At 41.5% G+C, this 20,585-nt stretch overlaps 1 protein-coding gene across 1 annotated transcript in view; it reads right to left on the minus strand.

Moving 5' to 3' along the window:
- Nucleotides 1-20,585, minus strand: part of NCKIPSD (NCK interacting protein with SH3 domain) — a 1,945,114-nt gene that overhangs the window by 754,689 nt on the left and 1,169,840 nt on the right. The gene's annotated exons all lie outside the window — the stretch shown is intronic.

Here is a 20,585-nt window from a genome sequence, read left to right on the forward strand (position 1 = left end):
AGGTTGTCTCTAAATGCGATAAGGTAAGACATAACTATCTAATAACTTTTTTGTGAAAAAAGCTGTCTTAGAACTTAGGTATGAAGAAAAATATTGTACTTGGCTCAAGAGAAGTAGCTTGATACGACCGAATGGCGATGCGGCAAACAAAATCTGAGGTAACAGGGAGAGGGGAATTCTGGGTAAGAGTTTAGCTCGAGAGTTTTTGGCTGGCGCGAGCTTAGAAGATGGCCGGCTTGGTTCCAAGGTCGGAACAGACTACCCACATGTAAGGAATGAACAAGGATTAACAATATCAGATGATTGATTATGTCACTGCTCTTTGCTTTCACACACACACACACACACACACACACACACACACACACACACACACACACACACACACACACACACGAGTGGGCATTTTAATTGGACACATTTGATGTTTAAGAACAAAATTAAATGAAATAATGGCTAGAGTAATGTATTCAAAGATGAAAAGGAGGCAGGGTGGGCGGTAGAAGTAGAAGAGGATATGGGTGTTTAGGCAACAGACAGAACGTAAACAATGAAGAACAAGTCAGAACATGGTGGGGCAGACTTGCAATGCAGTGCAGAGTGTCTGGATAAGAAGATGGGGGAGATGCAAGCAGTAATGCAGGAGAAGGGTGGATATTTCAGTTATCACAGAAACACAGGACAATGACAAAATTGAGTGGTACACGGATATGCCTATTACAGGTTTTTCAGGAATGGTGGGAAAGGAAGAGAGTGGAGTAACAACCTGCTTTAGATAAGGTATCAGATGGGACATAAAAAGGAGAGAGATCACCAAAACAAGAATGTGGCAAGGTTACAGCCAGGCTAACAGTTAAGGCAGAGAAAGTGTGGAGTCAAAACTGGTGGACTGGTACACTTTATCATCCACAAAAACAAACAAAAGAGGAGGATGAGAGACTAGAGGTTAAAATTAAGTCTGGTAAGAGGGAGCGGCCAATAATCATGGGGTTCTGACTCTATTAAGAGAAGGTTGGGAGCTGTTCCAGGACAGATGGAAAGTGACAGTTGAGTAAGGTCTTGGGCCATGAGGTGGACAGCCAACTAGCACAGGACTGTACCAGAAAGGTAGAACTCTGCAACTGGTCCTAGCCGATGCAGGTGACAACAAGGATATCCATATATTAAGGTACCTTAGCCAGCACAGAGCATATCGCTGTGTGGTTTAGAGGAGGGATAACGGTTAAAAAAAAGAAAAAAAAAACCCCATACAATGGTATGAATAAGAGGGAAAAAGATAAGACAATGTGAAGTCTGCAATTAGGACAAATGATGAAGCCTACAACAGGTAGAAAAGAACCGGTGGGGAGGTGGAGAAGGTATAGTAAAACAATGCAGCAAAACGTACCTTTCAACTGTCCAGATTTTCACCTCATATTTTTGGAATGTTCCTCAAAATTTGTGGTTTTCTAACAAATCACTGAGGATTGAAGTCACTAAAGAGTTTCAGACTTCATATCCTTTAGAAAAATGCATGGCAACACAAATCCTGTTATTCTAACAACCTTCTAAGTTTATAAGAGCAATATTTAATATCTGTACCTATTTTCTGGCCTTTGCCCCCCCCCCTTTATTTTAGGCTTTGTCCAGATTTCCTGTGCTAAGAGGTTGAGAGGTATGCAACAAAAGGTAACCAAGATGTTAAGAATAGCAAAGGCTGGACTGAAGGGCAGATAGTAGAAAAGATTAAGAAGGGGAAGCAAGAGGTTTTTTTAAGAACAGTCTAGTCTTCTATGAATATCACAGGAGCTGTGGAGGGCTCATCTACTTCCACAACATGCAAAGATCATTCATGGAGGATATACTCTGTAGATCTAAGCTAAGAACCCCACTAAGCAAAGCATCTTAACTCCTATGATCTGGTCCCTCAAAAATACAGAGGTTAAGGGTGTACTCACCTACTTGCAGAATGTGGAAGGACCATCCAAGGAGGATATCCTCTGTAGAACTAAGCTAACAACCACACTAAGTCAAGTATCTTAACTCCTATGATCTGCCCTTCAAAAATGTAGAGGTTAAGGGTGTGCAATCTGCCTTAGAAAGGAGAACAAAGAACCTCAAGGCAGAAATACTTACTCCTCTACATCAGCCAACAGGAAGGACAGTGTAGTATGGCACAATCTCCTAAAGTTTTAACAACTTTACCAGAAGGGAGAGTGAGCACAAGGGTGGAATAAAGCATCACAGCTGTATCCTTAATAAGTCCTGGAATAAGGTTAAAAAATAATCAAATAGTAACAAATCAACACAGCTTGCTCACCTGCTGTTGGATGGAAACAACCTTGATATAGTCCTGTATCAGCAATATAGGAACTTGCTTCATAATGGTTTATGCTGCTGTGCTGGGTTTCAAAAGGTCACAACCAAGGCAGTTCCAAAGAACATTATATACCAAGAGGCCTTCCCAACAAAGGATACAACTACACTAGTATTACTGAGTGCAGCAAAATTCTGGGAAGAAAGATCCTAGTTTCTTATTCTATGATGGTAATGTAGGACTTCTTCTGGCCTGACCACAGCAGAGTATATAGCTCTTGCTCATTAAATTCACAGTAGCCATCATCAGTGTAAAAGACATTAGGATGCTCGAACCATGCACAAACCCAATATTTGGCAGTGGCTCAACAACGACGGCTCAGCTAGTACCATAAGCATTTCTGTTTGGCCAAGTGCATGCCCAAAGAAGGGTGGGGCTTCTGTCAGAACTGTAGGATCTAACTCTGAACCCAGCTCAGGACCTGGTTCTACAACAAAAAAAACTGGATCATGACTGCCAATGTTAGAGTTGCTTAATGCACACAAAAGCTGGCTGAAAAGTACAGTTTTGTACCTACCATAAATGTAGATGTTCGAGTGCTAATACAGCTGCAGTAATCACAGATGGGTTTTCAGCCGTCAGGTGGTCCCTCGGTCGGCCGAATTCCAAAGTCTTGGTCCGGCGTTGGTTGTCGTCGCTTACTCTTCTGACGTCAGTGAGGCCAGAGTATATAAGACACAGCCGACGCCATGTTCTTCAGTCTTTCTTGCCCCAGATGTCAGGTGCCCCCAAAGGAAGGCAATACATAAATAAGGCTTATCTACATATACAAGCAATGCAATGTAATCCAAAATCAGTGTAAGCAAGCAAATAAAACATAGCAGGATAACCCAGTCAGGTAGTATGAAGAGGTTGTTAGGCCCCATACTTTTACCAAGTGGGGAAGGAGGGAGGGAAACCTGTACTGCAGCTGTATTAGCACTCGAACATCTACATTTATGGTAGGTACAAAACTGTACTATGTTCATCGTGCATACAGCTGCAGTAATCACAGATGGGTAGAGTCCCAAAGCTATGCATAGGGTGGTAGGTACTAGGAGGAACTGGGTTGAGCCAGAATGCCCTGCAAAACAGCAGTGGCAAAGCCTGCTCTTGTTCTGGAATATAAGGGCAGGTGGTAGTGTTTAGTGAAGGTATGTACAGAACTCCAAGTGGCTGCCTCCAAAATATCTTTGGTAGGAACACCTCTGAGGAAGGCTGTAGAGGTGGCTGTGGCCCTGGTGGAGTGGGATCTGATACCTGTAGGAACAGATTTCCCATGATAGGAATAACAAAACCATATGCAGTGGCCAATCCACTTGGAAATGGTCTGTTTTGTAACTGGTTTCCCTTGAGCCCCTACAGCATAGGACACAAAAAGTTGTTCTGATTTCCTGAAGGACTTTGTTCTGTCCAAATAATAACGTAGCTGCCTATGGATGTCTAAAGAGTGTAGCAGCCTTTCCCCTTTGTTTTGAGGATTAGGATAAAAGGTAGGTAGGTGTATGGCTTGATTTAAGGCTACCCTGGATACCACTTTTGGCATAAAAGATGGGTTGCTACGAAGGGAAACCCTGTCCTGATGGAAGATGAGGAAGGGCTGCACCGCCATGAGGGCCTGTAGTTCAGAAACCCTACGAGCTGAAGTGATGGCCAGAAGGACGGCTGTTTTCCAGGACAAATATTGTAAATCTGTTGAGGCAGCTGGTTCAAAAGGAGGCAATGTTAATTTTTCTAGTATGTAATTAAGGTCCCAGGCAGGTATTGGTTGCTTCCTTGGAGGTCTTACATTCTTAGCCCCTCTGAGGAACTGTCGTAAGAGTGGGTGAGAAAATAAAGGGGGATCCGTGTTGAATTCTGCAGAAATGGCTGAGGCATGTATTTTTATGGAAGAAAATGAAAGTCCACTGTTCAGCAGCTCAGCTAGATACTGTAATACCTGAGGCAAGTTCAGTTTTCTAGGGTCCTGGCCTCTTTTCTCATTCCAACTACAAAACCGCTTCCATTTTGCGGAGTAAGCTTTTCTAGTAGATGGTCTTCTGGCCTCCAAAATGACATCCTGCACCTCCTTGGAGAGTAGGGTCTGTTGTGGTGTTAAGGAATTTTCCATGCAGCGAGGTTGAGTGTTTTCAGCTGACTGTGAAGAGTTTTATATCTGTTCTGAGTCAGCAGAAGAGGTATTAGAGGCAGGGACCAGGGAGGAGTATGTGTTAGGCTCCTCAGGAGTGGATACCAGTGTTGCCTTGGCCAATCTGGAGCAATCAGTATCATCCTTGGTTTGTCTGTTCTTGCTTTCAAAAGCACCTTGGGCAGAAGAGGCAGAGGTGGGAATGCATAAACTGTCCATGCTGTCCAACTGAATGAAAGGGCGTCCACTTTCCAGGCCTTTGGATGGAAGGTCCTTGAACAGAACTTTTTCAATTGATGGTTCCTGTGGGAGGCAAAAAGATCTATGTCTGGTCTCCCCCACGCTTGGATTATCTCTGTAAACACCTGAGGATGTAACTTCCATTCGTGTGGATCTGTCATATTTCTGCTTAGAGTGTCTGCCAGTGTGTTTTCCAGTCCTGGCAAGTACTGTGCTTGAAGTTCGATTTGTCTTTCCAGAGCCAAGTTCCAAAGAGTCATGGCTAGTCTGCACAAGGGGTATGAATGTGTTCCTCCTTGTTTGTTTATGTACCACATTACTGTGGTGTTGTCTGTTCTTGTCAGTAGTTGTCCTGGATGCAGGAAGTCCTTGAAAGCTGTAACTGCATTTATTACTGCTAGCATTTCTTTTTGATTGATGTGCAGGTGCTTTTCCTTTTGGGACCATCTGCCCTGAATGCACCTGTCCTTCATGTGCGCCCCCCAGGCCTAGTCTGAGGCGTCTGCGGTTATGACTTGTTTTGCTTGAGGCTTGCAGAATGGGAGGCCTGTGTTTACTTGACATGCTTGGGCCCACCATAGGAATTCCTTTTGCAAACATGGAATTATTGGTATAATTGCTTCCAAACTGTGACTGTGTTGAGACCATAGATTTTTTAGGTACCATTGAAGTTTCCTCATATGCAACTTTGCACATGGGATTAAAAGAATGCAAGATGCCATGAATCCCAGAGCCTGCAGGATTTTCCTTGCAGTAAGCCTGGTACTTTTTGCTAGTGTTGTGAAGTACTGAGATAGTTGCCCTTGTTTTTCTGGCGTAAGATATGCCATCTGGGTGTTTGTGTCCATGCTGGCACCCAGGAAGGTTATTTTCTGAGATGGTGTTAGCCTTGATTTCTCCTTGTTGATGGTATATCCCAGAGAAAGCAGTAATCATGTCACATATGCCAGATGTTCCAGTAGTATGTGTTTGCTGTCCGCTTGGATCAGGCAGTCGTCCAGATAAGGGTAAATTTGTATCCCTTGAAGTCTGCAGTAGGCAATCACTGATGCCAGGCACTTTGTGAATACTCTGGGCGCAGTAGATAAGCCAAAGGGCAATGCAGAGAATTGATAGTGGATTGAACCTGCAAGAAATCTGAGGTATCTTCTGCAGCTTTGTCTGATTGGGACATGCAGGTATGCCTCCTTGAGGTCCAATGTTACCAGCCAAAACTCTTTGCCCAGCATGGGAAGAAGTTGCTGTAATGTGAGCATCTTGAATTTTGTGCAGTAGAAATGTGTTTAGGATGGATAAGTCCAAAATGGGTCTCCAGTCGGTTTCTTTTCTTGGTACCAGAAAAAGTCTTGAATAAAAACCTTGACCTTGTTGGTGTGTAGGTACCTTTTGTATAGCTCTCATGTTTAGGAGCTTTGAAATTTGCAGTTGTGCCTCTGCCCTTTGATTTTGTGGCAGGTTTGGCATGCCTCTCATTTTTGGAAGAGTGTGAAATTGAAATTTGTAGCCTCTGTTTATAATGTCCAGTATCCATTTGTTTGTTGTGACTATATGCCAACTGCTTGCAAATAATGCTAGTTTCCCTCCCAAAGGTGCTGCCAGCTGAGACTTGCTTGGCAAGGAAATGAGGGAGTCATTGGGTTTGCTTCCTGTATTGTTGTGCACTGTCTTCACCACCTCTTGGTGCTGGAGATTGCCATTGTCTGCCTCTATATGATCCTTGTGATTGCCCTCTGCCCCTTGTGCGTCTGTATCTACCTCTTTGGGGCTTGTCAGTGGTTGGAAAGGACCAGTTTTTTGAAGGCCAATTTCTGCTAAAGCGTGGTGGCTGGACCTGTAAGAAAGCTTTGACAGTTTGCATAGATTTGGCTTTTTCTTCCATTTTTCGTGGCATCTCCTCAGCATTAGTACCAAATAATACATCCTTTTGTAATGGAGCATCAAGAAGTTTAGCTTTCACATGATCAGGCAAATTTTGTTCCCTAAGCCAGGCATGTCTGCGAATGACTGATCCTGTAGCAGCCGCTCTACTGGAGGCCTCTAGGGCATCATAACCACATTGTAAGGTGCGTTTACCCACTTGCTCCGCACTATGCATCATATCCTGTAACTCTTTTAAATCTGGTTGTTCAGGTTGAGACATTTTGTTCCTTAATTGTGATAACAGGTACTGTTGATATTTAATCATATGAAACTGACAGTTTAAGGCCCTCATGGCTAGGGTGGCCGAGGTATATACCTTCTTACCCCACCTTTCTAGAGATCTGGATTCCCTTTCTGCAGGAAGTGGATTCTTGGCAGTGGAGGTCTTTAATCCCTTGGGGCCTTGTGAAATGGTTTCAGGGTCAGCATTATGGCCTTTGTAGAGAAATTGGTGAGAACTGGGTACTCTGTAATACCTATCAGGCTTTACTGGAGCAGGAGGCAGAGAATCAGGGTTAAGACAAGCCTCCGAACAGACATCATCCAGTACATCCAAAACAGGGGGTATAGCCAGAGGTCTGTGCTGAGGCAACCAAAGAAATTCCCTAAGTCTTTTCCTGGAATCTGAAAAGTCTTGGCCTTCCCAATGGAAGTGTTCCCTCAAGGTGTGTAAGGTTTCCCCAAAAGAAAAATCCTCAGGGGGGGATACAGAAGAAATGGACTGTTCTGCATTCGAATCCTCAAAAGGGGAGTAAGAGTGTTCCTCTGCATCAGAATGCTCTGATAAAATGGATCCCTGATCAGAAGAGGGAGATTCTTCCTCCACTCTGGGTCTCTTGTCAGGAGGGGGCTGAGAACCTCTGATAAGAGTAATTAGATCCTCAGCCATTTTAAGCATCTGTTTCTTAGGCATGGGTCCAGGAGATGGGCCCTGTGCAGCAGGCCTCGTGGGATGCCTGGCTGTTTTGGATTTAGTAAAGGCCTTAATAGAAAAAGAAGATGAGGGCCTAAATACACCATGGGTGGAGGTGGACCTGTCCACATTAGTAGGCTCGACATTAGCGGGCTTGGTTGTAGTCTGGGAAAGGGCCGAGGACCCAGCGGTCTCGGGTACAGAGGACACCGCCAAAGGAGTGTCGTCGGTAGTCAGGGACTGCAAAGGCGTCTCGCTGAGAACCGGACCACGTGTAGCCTGTTTTGGCGTGGTGTCGGCGGGGACCGCGGGCCTCGCATGTCGGTCCTTTTCCTTGCGTTTTGGACAAAATGGTAGTCGGTGTCCGACGACATTTTATAGTCAAAAGCTTTACCAAAGTAGTGTTGGGCGAACTCCGCCCGACGCTTGATAGTGCGTTTATTGAAGGTAGCGCAAAAGCGACAGCCCGAGACGTCGTGGTCTGGGCCCAAACAAGGTATGCAAAGGGAATGGAAATCCTTATGCGGTATTTGCTTCCCACAAGAAATACAATTATTAACTTTTTCTGACATCGGTCTGAGGCAAGAAAAGTTTCTAACGGGTACTTAGCTTTAATGAAGACTTCGGTTCCAAATATTTTCGTAATTCAGGAGCTGGCCGACCGGCACTTGCGAACTGCTTCTGCTTCGGGCACCGCGCGGCAAAAAAGACTGAAGAACATGGCGTCGGCTGTGTCTTATATACTCTGGCCTCACTGACATCAGAAGAGTAAGCGACAACCGACGCCGGACCAAGACTTTGGAATTCGGCCGACCGAGGGACCGCCTGACGGCTGAAAACCCATCTGTGATTACTGCAGCTGTATGCACGATGAACATCAGTAAAACATGGACTCAGTGGTGGAAGGACTAGTGCTGACCTACCCAACACTGGCAAAGCAGACAATGGACTGCCAGACAAGAAGAAGTGCAAATCAAATGGTGTTCTGGCTTGATTAGTGTGGAACACAAAGATTTCTAAAGTACAGCCATATCAAAAGCAAAGGAAATGCTCATATCCAATTCACCTGTACACCTTTCAAGAACCTGAGAGAGGGAAGGGATCTGAACAACATTCCTGCATTGCAAGTGGAAAGTATATTTGGTCATTTGTTTATTTACTTATTTGTCTATATTTGTTCACTGGGAAAAGTCTGACTGGGTAATACCTATTTTCAGCAGAGGCCCAGAGAGAAAATCTCCACATTCAAGTTGCACATGATGAACATTTATAATTGCAGGGTAAGACAGTACACAAGCTTATTTGCATGATGTTTATTTTTTACACGAACAAAGCATTTGAGCACAACAAACAAGAGAGAAATTAGCATATACTGGCTAATTACTGAATAGAAAATAAAATACAATAATAGTTAATGTGTTTATTGCATGATGGCTGCAGGGAAAAGATCAAAGTAGGGTGTTTTTGGGGTTAGTAATAATTTACAGACAGATAAGTAGCAATGTAGCTTAAAAATTGATAAAAGAAATATGAAAAGAGAAAAAATGGAAATGAGCAGGAGGAGAAATGGACAGAGGAGGAAATGTAGTTAGTTGTGGAGTGTGAGAGAAAGACGAAGAGTAAGAACTTAGTAAATCAGTGCATTATGTGAAGGAGCTACAAGGTCCGAAGGTACTGGGAAGCAAGCTAGCTGTAAGAGTTGAGAAAAGAAATCTGAGTAAAGCTAGCCAGGTGAGCAAGAACACAGCCGGTTTTTGGCATAGGTGTTGTTAAGTTTTGAAACAATTTAAGTTTTCTATCTGTTTTAACTGTGTAAGGATTTCATTCCAGAGTTTTGACACACAATGAGAGTACAGAGAGTCTCCAGCAGTGTTGAATGTCTTACTGATACATAGTAAGAGTTCACTGCTATGGCGAAGGCCTCTAGTGGGTGAATAGTACAGTAGACAATTTTGTAATGCTGAGCATTTGTCTGAACAATACAATAGGTTGTGGGCAGTGATTAACTGTGAGTATGCCAACTGGTTTGGTAGTTCAAGATAGTTTGTTTTAATGCAAGGCAGTGGTGTGTTTTATAAGGTAGCCTGGTTGTGAATTTAGTTACTGTACTGGGCATAAGGAAAAGACATGAATGACTGCCACAGAAATAACAAAGAGATAGGAGTGAAACAGATGAGAAAGTCTGGTCTGTAGAGGAAAGGCATCATGACCCCTGAAACTGGAGAGAGGCAAGCAACGTTTGGGAGAAATGAAGCAGAGTTATGCAGTCAAGCACCACAGAATGCTGAAAGACTGGCAAGAGTTCCAACAATGAAGAGACTAGTCCACCTGCCTCTGAATGGGAAGACATAACTGCAAAAACAATACAAGAATAGCACAGAAGTTTTACAAAAGAGAGTCTTTTTTAACTTAAAAAAAAAACAAAAGATAGCAAAAACTGGAAACTGCTGCATGTCAGTCAGAGAAGGGTCTAAAGAAGCAGCAATCGAAGTAAATGTAGCTGAAAAGAAAGGCCAGTTTGCAAAGATTAGGATACCTTAGGCTGCTCTTAAGGCGCAACAGAAACAAGAAAGAGCAATGAACAAGGCAGAAAGACTCAAAGCAGAGAAAGAAAAAAGAGAGAGGAGATGAAAGTCTCTCAGCTGTACACACTAGAAGAAGGGAAAGAAACTGTAACGACTGAAAATGAACAAGGCAGCCCTCAACCAGCAGAACCCAATAAAATTTATTTTAGTGGCAGGTAGGCTTACCAACTAACCCTCTTTGTGCAGGACAGTCCCTAATTGGGCAGTTGAGTCGGGGGGCAACTAAAAAATGGCAAATGTCCTCAGATTTTAGGACAATATTTCCTAAGTTTTCTTTGATAGTTGCATAAATTCATTATTTTACATTTGAAACACCTAAATGTTATACAAAAGAAGTATAAGCAACTCAAATGCTGCAAAAGAATAAGCTTTTATTTTTGCAAAAATATGAAGTTCTCGCCTTTGCAATGGCCATGGGTATGGTTTGTCCTGCAAAATCTCATATTTCTACAAAAAAAAGTCCCAGTTTGGCCATTTGAAAAGGTGGCAAACCTAGTGGCTACAAGAAACCGAAAAAAATAGAGGGCAGAGATACTGCATAATATTCGAGGGGAGGTGCTTATGCAAATTATGAAAGCTGCATCCAATGAACTGAGCAAGTGTTGCATGCTAAATCCTGATGGTTACTAAATCTCTACAGCAGGAAGAGTTTGTCAGATTTGAACAAAGGCTCATTTGATATGAACTGCTACATGCTAAGCTGCATGGCTACTGATTGTAACAAATTTATCAAATTTGACACAAATTTTCTCACAATATCTTGGATAAGAACTTCTCTGTGTTCATCCAGAGCTTTGTTGTAACAGCTGTACACTTTTTTCAAGGATTTCAAGTAGTCTACATAAAATTTTGATTAAGTTGTACTTTAGCAAGAGTTGAGAGAAACTAGTCACTTCTGGGTTTCTGATAGCTATACAACCCTTGACGTGTGCCAATTTTGTTATTGGCTAGTGTGTCGGTCTGAATGTTTTCAGCTTTTCTGTGATGTAATAAATTGCCTACATTTGCATAGAGTTGCTCATCGTATGGACATATTTAACCATGCATTGTGTAGGTGCAGGTACAATGAGCCACATTTTTGTCTGTATCACCTAAACTCTCTCAATCTCCACTGGTTAGTGTGTTAAGTTATACCTGTAGTATGGACAGCTGCCTGCAGTTGAGAAATGAGCCGCACTGTGCACAGAGAGTCTGCATACTAGCATCTAACAGTCCACGGCTGATTTACCTTAGACAAATTAGCCTGCAATTTATTCATGTTACCCTCAGCAGTTAGTAAATGCTCTGCAAAATGCAAGTTCAATAGTTACTTAGCACAACTAGTTGTTATTTCTATAAAGTCCAATATGTACCTCTTTTACTGAATATACTTTGGGTATTCAAACTAATTCTCCAAACTTTTGGACTAAATTGGACACTATAATAATGAAACCTATCATGAAGAGCAAACAGCAACATCTAATGTAAATAAACCATCTGAAGGTCACACTAAAGTATAGCATTACTTGAGTATGCAATATAATTAAAGATAATTAGAAGATTTTGTTGACAGATCAGACTATTAAGGAGATTGTAGGTGATGCTCCATCCTTCACTTTTAAAAACAATTTGAATTTGAAAAGGTTGCTGTGTAAGGATGTTTCTTCTACAGGACATATTACTATATCTTCTAAGACTGGTACGTTTCCTTGTGGGAATTGTAAAACCTGCAAGCATATCAGCAAAGAGAGTTATTTTAAACATCCAATCACCAATAAGGTATATTGTCCTAATTTACATGCAGACTGTTTTACAAAGAATGTTGTATAACTTGTGAAATGTAAAAAATGTCCATCTTAGATCATCATAGACAGAAATGGGCCATAATTACTGAAAGTTTGTATTTAATGGACATCCTTGGAGAAGCTCCTTCGTGTGTAGGAAAGCCAGAAACATCAGGAGTTGGGCTGAAGTAGGCCCAGGCCATTGGATACATGCACCAATAAGTGTGCTGCCAACTGTATTTTTTGTCAGCACATACCACACACGTCAGTGTAAACCTTGCTCGAGATGATTGTCACTGCGGAAGTGACATCCCAACCCCATGTGCAAAATGGGAAAAGGGGTTGAGGATGGAGGGATACAGGACGGAGACATGTTCTTCTGCCTTATTTAAAGAAACTAATTAAAACCAAGACAGCAGGTGACTGTAACTCAATGCAGGTGGTTTACAGGGCAAGCTGCAATGACTGTGAAGCATTTTATGTGGGGAAAACCCTTAAGAGACTTAAAAGGATTTCTGGCCATCTTTCCAAAATTAGAGCTAAGTGCAAGAATAATGCATTGGCTCGACACCTGCAGCTTTACAAAAACACACTGACCTTAAATTTCATATTATCGATCATGTGAACTTTTTGGAAATGGAAGGAGACGCCTTTAATCTTTTAGAAAAACATCAACTACTGTGGCAGCTGAAACTGAACTTTTTTAGAAAAATGGGGCTTAATTATTATTGCTCCATAAAAAGCGTACTAGAACTCAGAAAACGTGCCTCACTGTTTAAAAAACTATTAAAAGTCTGATATGGGACCAATTAATGCTGACATTACGTTATCATACATACTAATATTGTTATAAACAAATATCAAACATTGTAAATATTTTACAATGAAAATAACCAACATTGGTGCTGTTTTCTGATACTTTTACTCATTTTAAATTAAGTGCTTTCTTACTTAGATGCCACACTAACAGATCCCCGGGGCCTTAATGTTTTATTTTTAACATTTATCACTGTATTTCTAACCTTAGCAATTATAGCTATTGTTTTCAGCCTACTTAGGTGTGCACTTGCTGATTTATAAACAAGTTCATTAAAATATGTTTTTTTTTACACACAAACTTGACTTATTTATTTGGTAAGAAAACAATCTTTGTTAAACGTGCTTCAGTTTATAAGTTACTAGCATTTACTCTGACAGATGTCTACTGGTAGATCTTTTTGTTAGTTTAGTTAGTTATTCATTTTGTTAGTCAGTTGGTTTCTTAATAAAGTTTGGATTAATAGATTAGCCTTAAAAAACTGTTCTTATATTATTTTAATTTATCTCTGACTTTTTAGTTTCAGTTCTAATGCAGCACAGTTTCAGTTAACACTATGGTGTTAACGGGTAGGGGACTAATGAGTTTAATGCTTTTAATGCTCTTAGCAGAACCACCCTCTGTAACCCCTCCCTTGCTCCAAATAACCGGATTATATACAAATAATGAATGTCTTTAATACTTTTCATTATACTCAACTAGTATCGCTTGGTTGTGTGTTTCAAATAAAAGATATTCCATTTTTAACTCAATTGTGGACTACCTACTATTTTACTATTTTGTAGTACATATTTTAAAGTTCAGTTTTTATTAGTGAACTAGGTGTGTAACATATTTAAAGGAGTGAACTTCACACTTTACACACTACAAAGTTTTTGCTTGTTTTGTTTTTGACCTGGTATACGTTGCATACTGGGTTTTCTGAGACTTTGAGGGACACCACGTATTCTTCTTTTTGCAGTATGTATATTATATACATACATACATACAAAGCTCAAGAAACAGGATGGAAGGTGGAAGCCTAAGAAGAGAACCTCAACAAACCCATATAAAACAGTTCTAGCAAAACCTGCTCTGGCCCTAGAAACCATACCAAACTTGTAATGGTTAGTAAAGGTATGCCCTGAAGACCAAGTATCAGCTTCAGGGATAGATTTGGTGGCCAACCCCTTGAAGAAAGCACCAGAAGAGATAAACCTCCTACTGGATTGAGCACTAACAGAAGTAGACAGAAATTTGCCAGGAAAAGTATCACAAAAGGAAATGGCTTTAAATATCCAGGAGGAGATGGTTTACTTAGAAAGAGCCAAACCCAATGTCCTTGGATGAAAGGAAACAAAAAGCTGATCAGACTTATGAATGGCCTTAGTTTTAACCAAACAGAACTTGAGCTGCCTTTGCAAATCCAAGGTATGCAGGATCCTCTTACTAGCAAACTGAGAAGGGGGTTGTAAAAACTGATTCAAGGACAACTCATTTACTACCTTGGGCATAAAAGAAGGATTACTACGAAGGGACACCCTGTTCCTGTGAAAAAAACAAAAATGGAGGAATGGCCACAAGGTCTAGAGCTCAGAAACTCTATGAGCAGAAGTAAAAGCCAGCAACAAAACAGTCTTCCAGGTACAATGTTGCAAAGAAGCAGAATCCGCAGGCTCAAAAAGCAGCCTGAGTCAATTTTTTCCAAAAGAAAATTAAGGTCCCAATGATGAGGAATGTTTCCTTGGAGGCCTAATATGCAGGATGCCTTAAAGAAATTGTTTGACCTCAAAACAAGAAGCCAAAGAAGGATTCAAGGGCAGACAAATAAATGGCCGACATGTACCTTCACAGAAGAATAGACCAGGCCATACTGGAGCAACTCACACAAATTAGACAGGACCAGAGGGGCCACCACTGAAAAAGGGTACTGGTTACGAGCATGACACCAAAATCTGTTCCATTTGGACATACAAGATTTTCTGGTTGTGGATTTTCTTGCCTCCTGTAAAACCTTGAGCATGTCCTCAGAAAAGAGGTGCTTGAAAGGGATTAAAACCCTATCACCTACAAAACGCCAATATTTCACTAAATTTCAAAGCTCTCTCCCAAATGACCCCAACAAATTCTGGATTACAATCAACTCCCCGCTCCACACTGGTTCTCCTCCCATCCCTACCTAACCCCTTCCCCTATCACTCTCCCTCTGAAACTGCAGACTTATTCAACAAACACTTCATAAGACAGCATCTCTAAACTCCTACCCCTGGTAACTCTGCTCATCCCACCTCTTCTGTCACCCTCACCTCCCCCTAAATCTTTATGCCCCTCTGTCTCTCAGCCTTTTACCTTGTGACCTGTTTCTACTAAATAATGATATTTGTATAAGAACTGTAATGAAGTTAATTCAGTATACTAACTAGGATCTCATAATGCCAATCTACTGGCAACTCATTACTTTGTTTTGAAATTCCCTCTTAATTGTATAATTTTTATCTTGCACTCTTGTGACTTACTGCATTCAAAGTGTATATTTGTACTTTGTATTCTTGTATTTTCTGGAGCTTTCTTCCCCAGGACTCCATTGAAAATGGGTTCTTTAAGGCCCAACTGGACTATCCTGACAAGAACTGCAAATAAATAAATACATACATACATACATCAAATCCCTGCTTCTTAAACTAAAACTATGCTCTCCCTCCACTGATAAACTCCCCCCTCAGTTTCTGAAAATTGCTGTTGATGCTATTGCATTTCCTGTATCTATCTTAATCAACCACTTCATTCAGGAATCTACCGTACCAGAAATATGGAAATCCTTCTATACCACTCCTCTGCATAAAGGTGGCAACTCTGTTGAACCTTCTAACGACAGACCAATCACTATTCTCTCACCGCTCTCCAAGATCCTTGAAAAATGTATACATACACAACTACTGTCCTATCTCATTCATGAAAATCTCCTCACCCCCTCGCAACACGGTTTCCGCCCTAAACACAGCACCTCGACTGCCTTAATATCCTTTACTCAAAAGGTTGCATAAACTAGGGACAACCTCCTCATCTCTTGTCCATTCCTTGATCTGCCTAAAGCCTTTGACACTGTGTCTCATCCCATCCTTTTTAAACTCTCAGACCTAAACCTCTCTCCTTCTACTCTTGCCTGGTTCCAATCCTACCTTACTGGCAGAATCAAGCTGTTAGAAGAAAGCAGACTTTCTCACACTTCCTTGCTGTTCAAACAGGAATACCCCAAGGCTCTATATACTTGGACCACTCCTTTTCAACATTTTTACCAACAACCTACATTCATCCTGCAGTCTCTCATCTGTAATACAATACGCAGATGACACTACTCTCTTATCCATCCTGAATGCTATCTCTGAACTTCACACACTAACGCAAACTTCATTTATCTCTGTTGAAAAATGGCTCAGAAACAATCGACTAATCTTTAACCCTAAGAAAACTCATCTCCTTCTCTTCCTACCTCAGACACTCTCTCACCGTAAATCCAACTTTTCTCTTTCCTCCCTAGATAGCACCACTATCTCCCCTGCCTCACACACCAAACTCCTTGGGGTAATAGTTGATGACCAACTAAAATTTGACTTGCACATACAACAGGCCATGAAAAAAAAAAACACCAAAAACTATTTTATAGGAACAACACATTCCTCACTACTGCCACTAAACGCACTCTTGCACAGGCTTTCCACTTACCCAGTCTTCTATACGCTTCCCCCAGCCTTACCAATATCCAAACTATCTCAATGCCGAAACTGGAACAAACGTACAACAAAATTGCCAGATTTATTCTGAACCAACCACTCTCTTCACATCACTGCGTCTCACTAAACAAACTTCAGTGGCTGGAATTTCCGCACCTTCTCCTACAATTGCAACTCTGCACTACCTTTTCCATACTTAATAACCCCTCTGCCTGCCCTACTCTCTCCTCCCATGTTACTCCCTACTCACGCCACCGTCCTCTCCAGAGTGCTGATCGGCATCTTCTCTCAGTTTATAAACCCAAAAGGAATATTGGCAATCTATTTTACAAACACACTGTCTCACTAAATTGGAACAAACTCTCTCTCTCCATATTAGATCCAACCTTTCCTTTCCCTGTTTTAAAAAGGTAACAATGTTTAACAAAGTCATACAGGAAAACCAACTGGTTAAAAACACAAAAAGAAAAATCTAGTAAAGCTAAAATTTCCACTGTGTGATACCTTAAACCTCTTGAATCAGAGGCAACATGGGATATAGGTAAATTACCCTTTAAGGATATCAGGTGTTTCAGCTAAATGGCAATTCTGAATGTCCATGACTTTTTTCTTTTACTTTTAAGTCTTTTTATGGACAATTTCAGGCCAATAAAGCCAAACCCCTCTGGCTGTGGACGTGCATGTTTCTGCCTTCTTATGACTTCAGCAGCAGCAGAAGAGGTATGTCTGACTTTTGGAAACAAAGGTTAGTCATACCCAACTGATATCCATAAACTTAGGGGTGTCTACAAAATATCCCAACTAACAAACTAAAACAACATTTAAAAAGGTCACACAGGATAACCAATTGGTTAAAAACACAAAAAGAAAAATCTAGTAATCTAGTTTTAAAAAGGAGCTTAAATCCCACCTACTAAACTTGAAATGATGCCTTTGCATTGACCACACATAGTCTTAGTCTCTCCCACTGTATAACCTGTTGCATCTCCTAACTTTCTTTCTTTGTTAGTAACTTCTGCTTAAACTAATCTCCTAAACCCTCAGCTCTACTACTACAGCCCCCTCCCATTCTCCACTCTATATCTTTTTTCTCCCCACTTCCTATCAATGTCTATACATTGTCCTTCTTTTGAACAATGATTATCTTTTTGCTTTTACTCTCATATGTAGTAAATTTTAGTCCACTACTATCAGTGCAACCCTTTAATGTTCATAATTTTTTTTCTTTTGTTTTTCCCTTTATAATTAATTTCATATTTGCAGTGTTGTTATTAATAGTTGTTGTCCTGTATCTTTCCTTATGTTTGCTGGGGCTCTTTCCCCTTGGGTCTCCATAGAAAATGGGTTGCTTACTATCAATGCAATGCAAATAGTTAATAACCTTTTCTTTTAAAATTATTTTCTATTATGTTTATTTAATATTTGTATATTGTCACTTTATTTTTACTTCTGTTTGCTGGGGTTTTTTCCCTTGGGTCTCCACTGAAAATGGGTTTGTTTGTAAACTCAGTTGGACTAACCCGGTTAACAAATGTGAAATAAATAAATAAGACTGGACAAGTGAAGTGGATGAGAGAGCCCTCGTTCTGTGTAAGGAGATCCAACCGGTGAGGTAACATGTGGTGACAGCCAGATGCATTAAGAGGGGGAACCAGTGTTCCCTTGACCAAAAGGGAGTCACAACCAAGATTTTTGGGGACTACAGCTGAATCTTCTGCAGGACTCTTGAAAGTTAAGGAAGATGAGGGAAAGCATAAAGAAACATTCCCTTCCAAGGAAAAGAAAGAAAGGAAGAATTCATTTTAAACGCCAGCTGGCATGGCACTCTGGAACAGAAGAGAGGAAGCTGCCTGTTCAAAGGGGATACAAAAAAGATCTACCTGAGGAATTCCCCACTGAAAGACAATGTTCAGAAACACGTCTCTGTGAAGCATTCATTCGTGAGCCTGTGTTTTGGATCTGTTCAGAGAGTCAGCCAGTAGACTGTGTTCCGAAGGAATGTATACTGTCTTAAGAGTTAACGGAGAGTCACCTCCCAAGCCTGAAGAGTCAACCTGCACAGGAGGTAAGATTTTGTGCCTCCCTGCTTGTTGCCGTACCACATCACTGTAGTGTTGTCTGTGTACACCTTCAAGGTGTCTGGACAGAACATGGGGTGGAAAGGTTGAAGGGCTAGAATCAGTGCTCTCATCGCTTTGATGTTGATATGGTCTGACTTCTGATGGGAGGGCAGAGACCCTGAACTTTCAGGTGACCAAAAGAAGCTCCCCACCCCATGTCTGAAGCATTGGTGAACAGTTCTTGACAAGAGACTGGAGGTTGAAAGAGCAGGCCTGGGTTGAGAGCAAACTGTGGAATCCAACACTCAAATTTCTTCTTTAGACAAAGAAGGAGATTTATACTGAAATCTGGAGGGTGAAAATGCTGCAGCCAAACTGACTTAAGCTACTACTGAAGATTCCACATATGCAGTCTGGCAAGAGGAAGCACTGGAATAAAAGAGGCTATGAACCCCAGGGCCCAAAGGCACTCCCTTGCTGGCAAGGCAGTCAGAGGAAGAAGAGATTGAAAGAAGGTTGTCCATGACCAAACTTCTGAAGGTGGATTTGCAATTAAAAATTTTGTATGTTTTTCATTTCATAAATGTAAGATTGCCTTTATCATATGTGTAAATTTAATAAAGATTTTTGGAAAGAAAAAAAACAACTTCTGAAGGTGGAAGAGAAGCCAACACTGGCACTGTCTGCATCCTGCATCCCAGATACACATGATCCTGACAGGATGCTAGGACGGACTTTTGGAAGTTGATAGTGAACCCTAAACTTTGAAGGAGAGAGACAGTGGACTCAAACGTCTGTAACAAGTGACTGGAAGAAGGTGCCTGAAACAACAGGTCGTCTTGATATGGAAAAATCTGAATACCTTGGAGCCTGTAGAAAGCAATCACAGAAGCTAGCCTTTTCATGAATATCCTTGGGGCAGTAGAGAAGCCAAACGGCAAAGCAGAGAACTGAAAATGAAAGGAAGACACAGAAAAATATATAAATTTCTTGATGAGAGAGTGAATAGGGATATGAAGGTAAGCCCCTTTCAGACCCAAAAACACCAAAAAAAGCCTGCAGTAGTAAAAGAGGAACAGGGTTTGAAGAATTAGCATCTGAAAAGAGGGAACCTTGAAAAAGGTGTTGAGCAGGGAAAGATCTAGAATAGGTCTCCAACTGTCCTTCATTTGAGGAACCAGGAACATCCTGGAATAAAACTCTTTCCTACTTGGGAAGGAGGGGAACAACTTGAATGGTTCCTTGGTTCACCAAGGACCCTAGAACCTCCAGGAAATGAGTATGTTGCTCTAGAGGAGGTTGAGGAATCACTAAAAAAGGAGGTAGAGACTTTCATACCATGAAGTAACCCTGATGGATGACAGAAAGAACACAAGACGTCAATTTTGAAGACAAAGAGAAAGATGAAGGGACACAGGAACCCTGTCCGGGGGGGGGGGCAAACTGTCAAAAGAAAATCAAGTTTGTCAGACAAAGCCACAGAAATCTGAGCAGCCTTAGAAAATGGAGCCCGCCTACCACCCTTCCTGCCCTACGAGGTCCGGCAGGGTTGCTTGCGAACAAAAGCAAATCTAGAAGAATAGTTCCTCTGGTACTTAGGGCGTGGAGACACAAAATATGTAGGTCCTGCGAGGCTTTGCCACACTCCTGAAGAGATTTAAACAGGTCAGCAGCAGCAGTCCCAAAAAGGTGTTTACTATCCAAAGGAGCATCCAACAACTTGGACTTAATGTCTCAAGGTAAGGACTGCAAACTAAGCAAAGAATAATGCCTCATGACAGACCCAAAGGCTGCAGCCCTGTAAGGGGCATCAGCAGTATCACAGCTACACTTAACACAGTGGTGAGCCACTTGAGAAGCATAACATAAAATAGATAAGGCACAGGATTTGCCTTCAGATTCAGGAAGGTCAAATATAAGCGGACAAACCTGTGCAATCAAGGCCAGAGTATAGCTGGTAATGTGGATCTGGTAATTAACAGCCTTAAAGGCCAAAGTAAAAGCAGTGTAAACTTTCTTGCCAATCCTCTCCATTGCCCTACTATCCTTATCAGAAGGCAAAAGTTTGGAGGAGGGCAAGAGCTTAAAAGGTTTGCCAGAAGAGACTGACACCA

This window comes from Protopterus annectens, chromosome 7.part1 (genome assembly GCF_019279795.1).
Source record: "Protopterus annectens isolate FY-2018-M chromosome 7.part1, PAN1.0, whole genome shotgun sequence".
NCBI classification, from domain to species: domain Eukaryota; kingdom Metazoa; phylum Chordata; order Ceratodontiformes; family Protopteridae; genus Protopterus; species Protopterus annectens.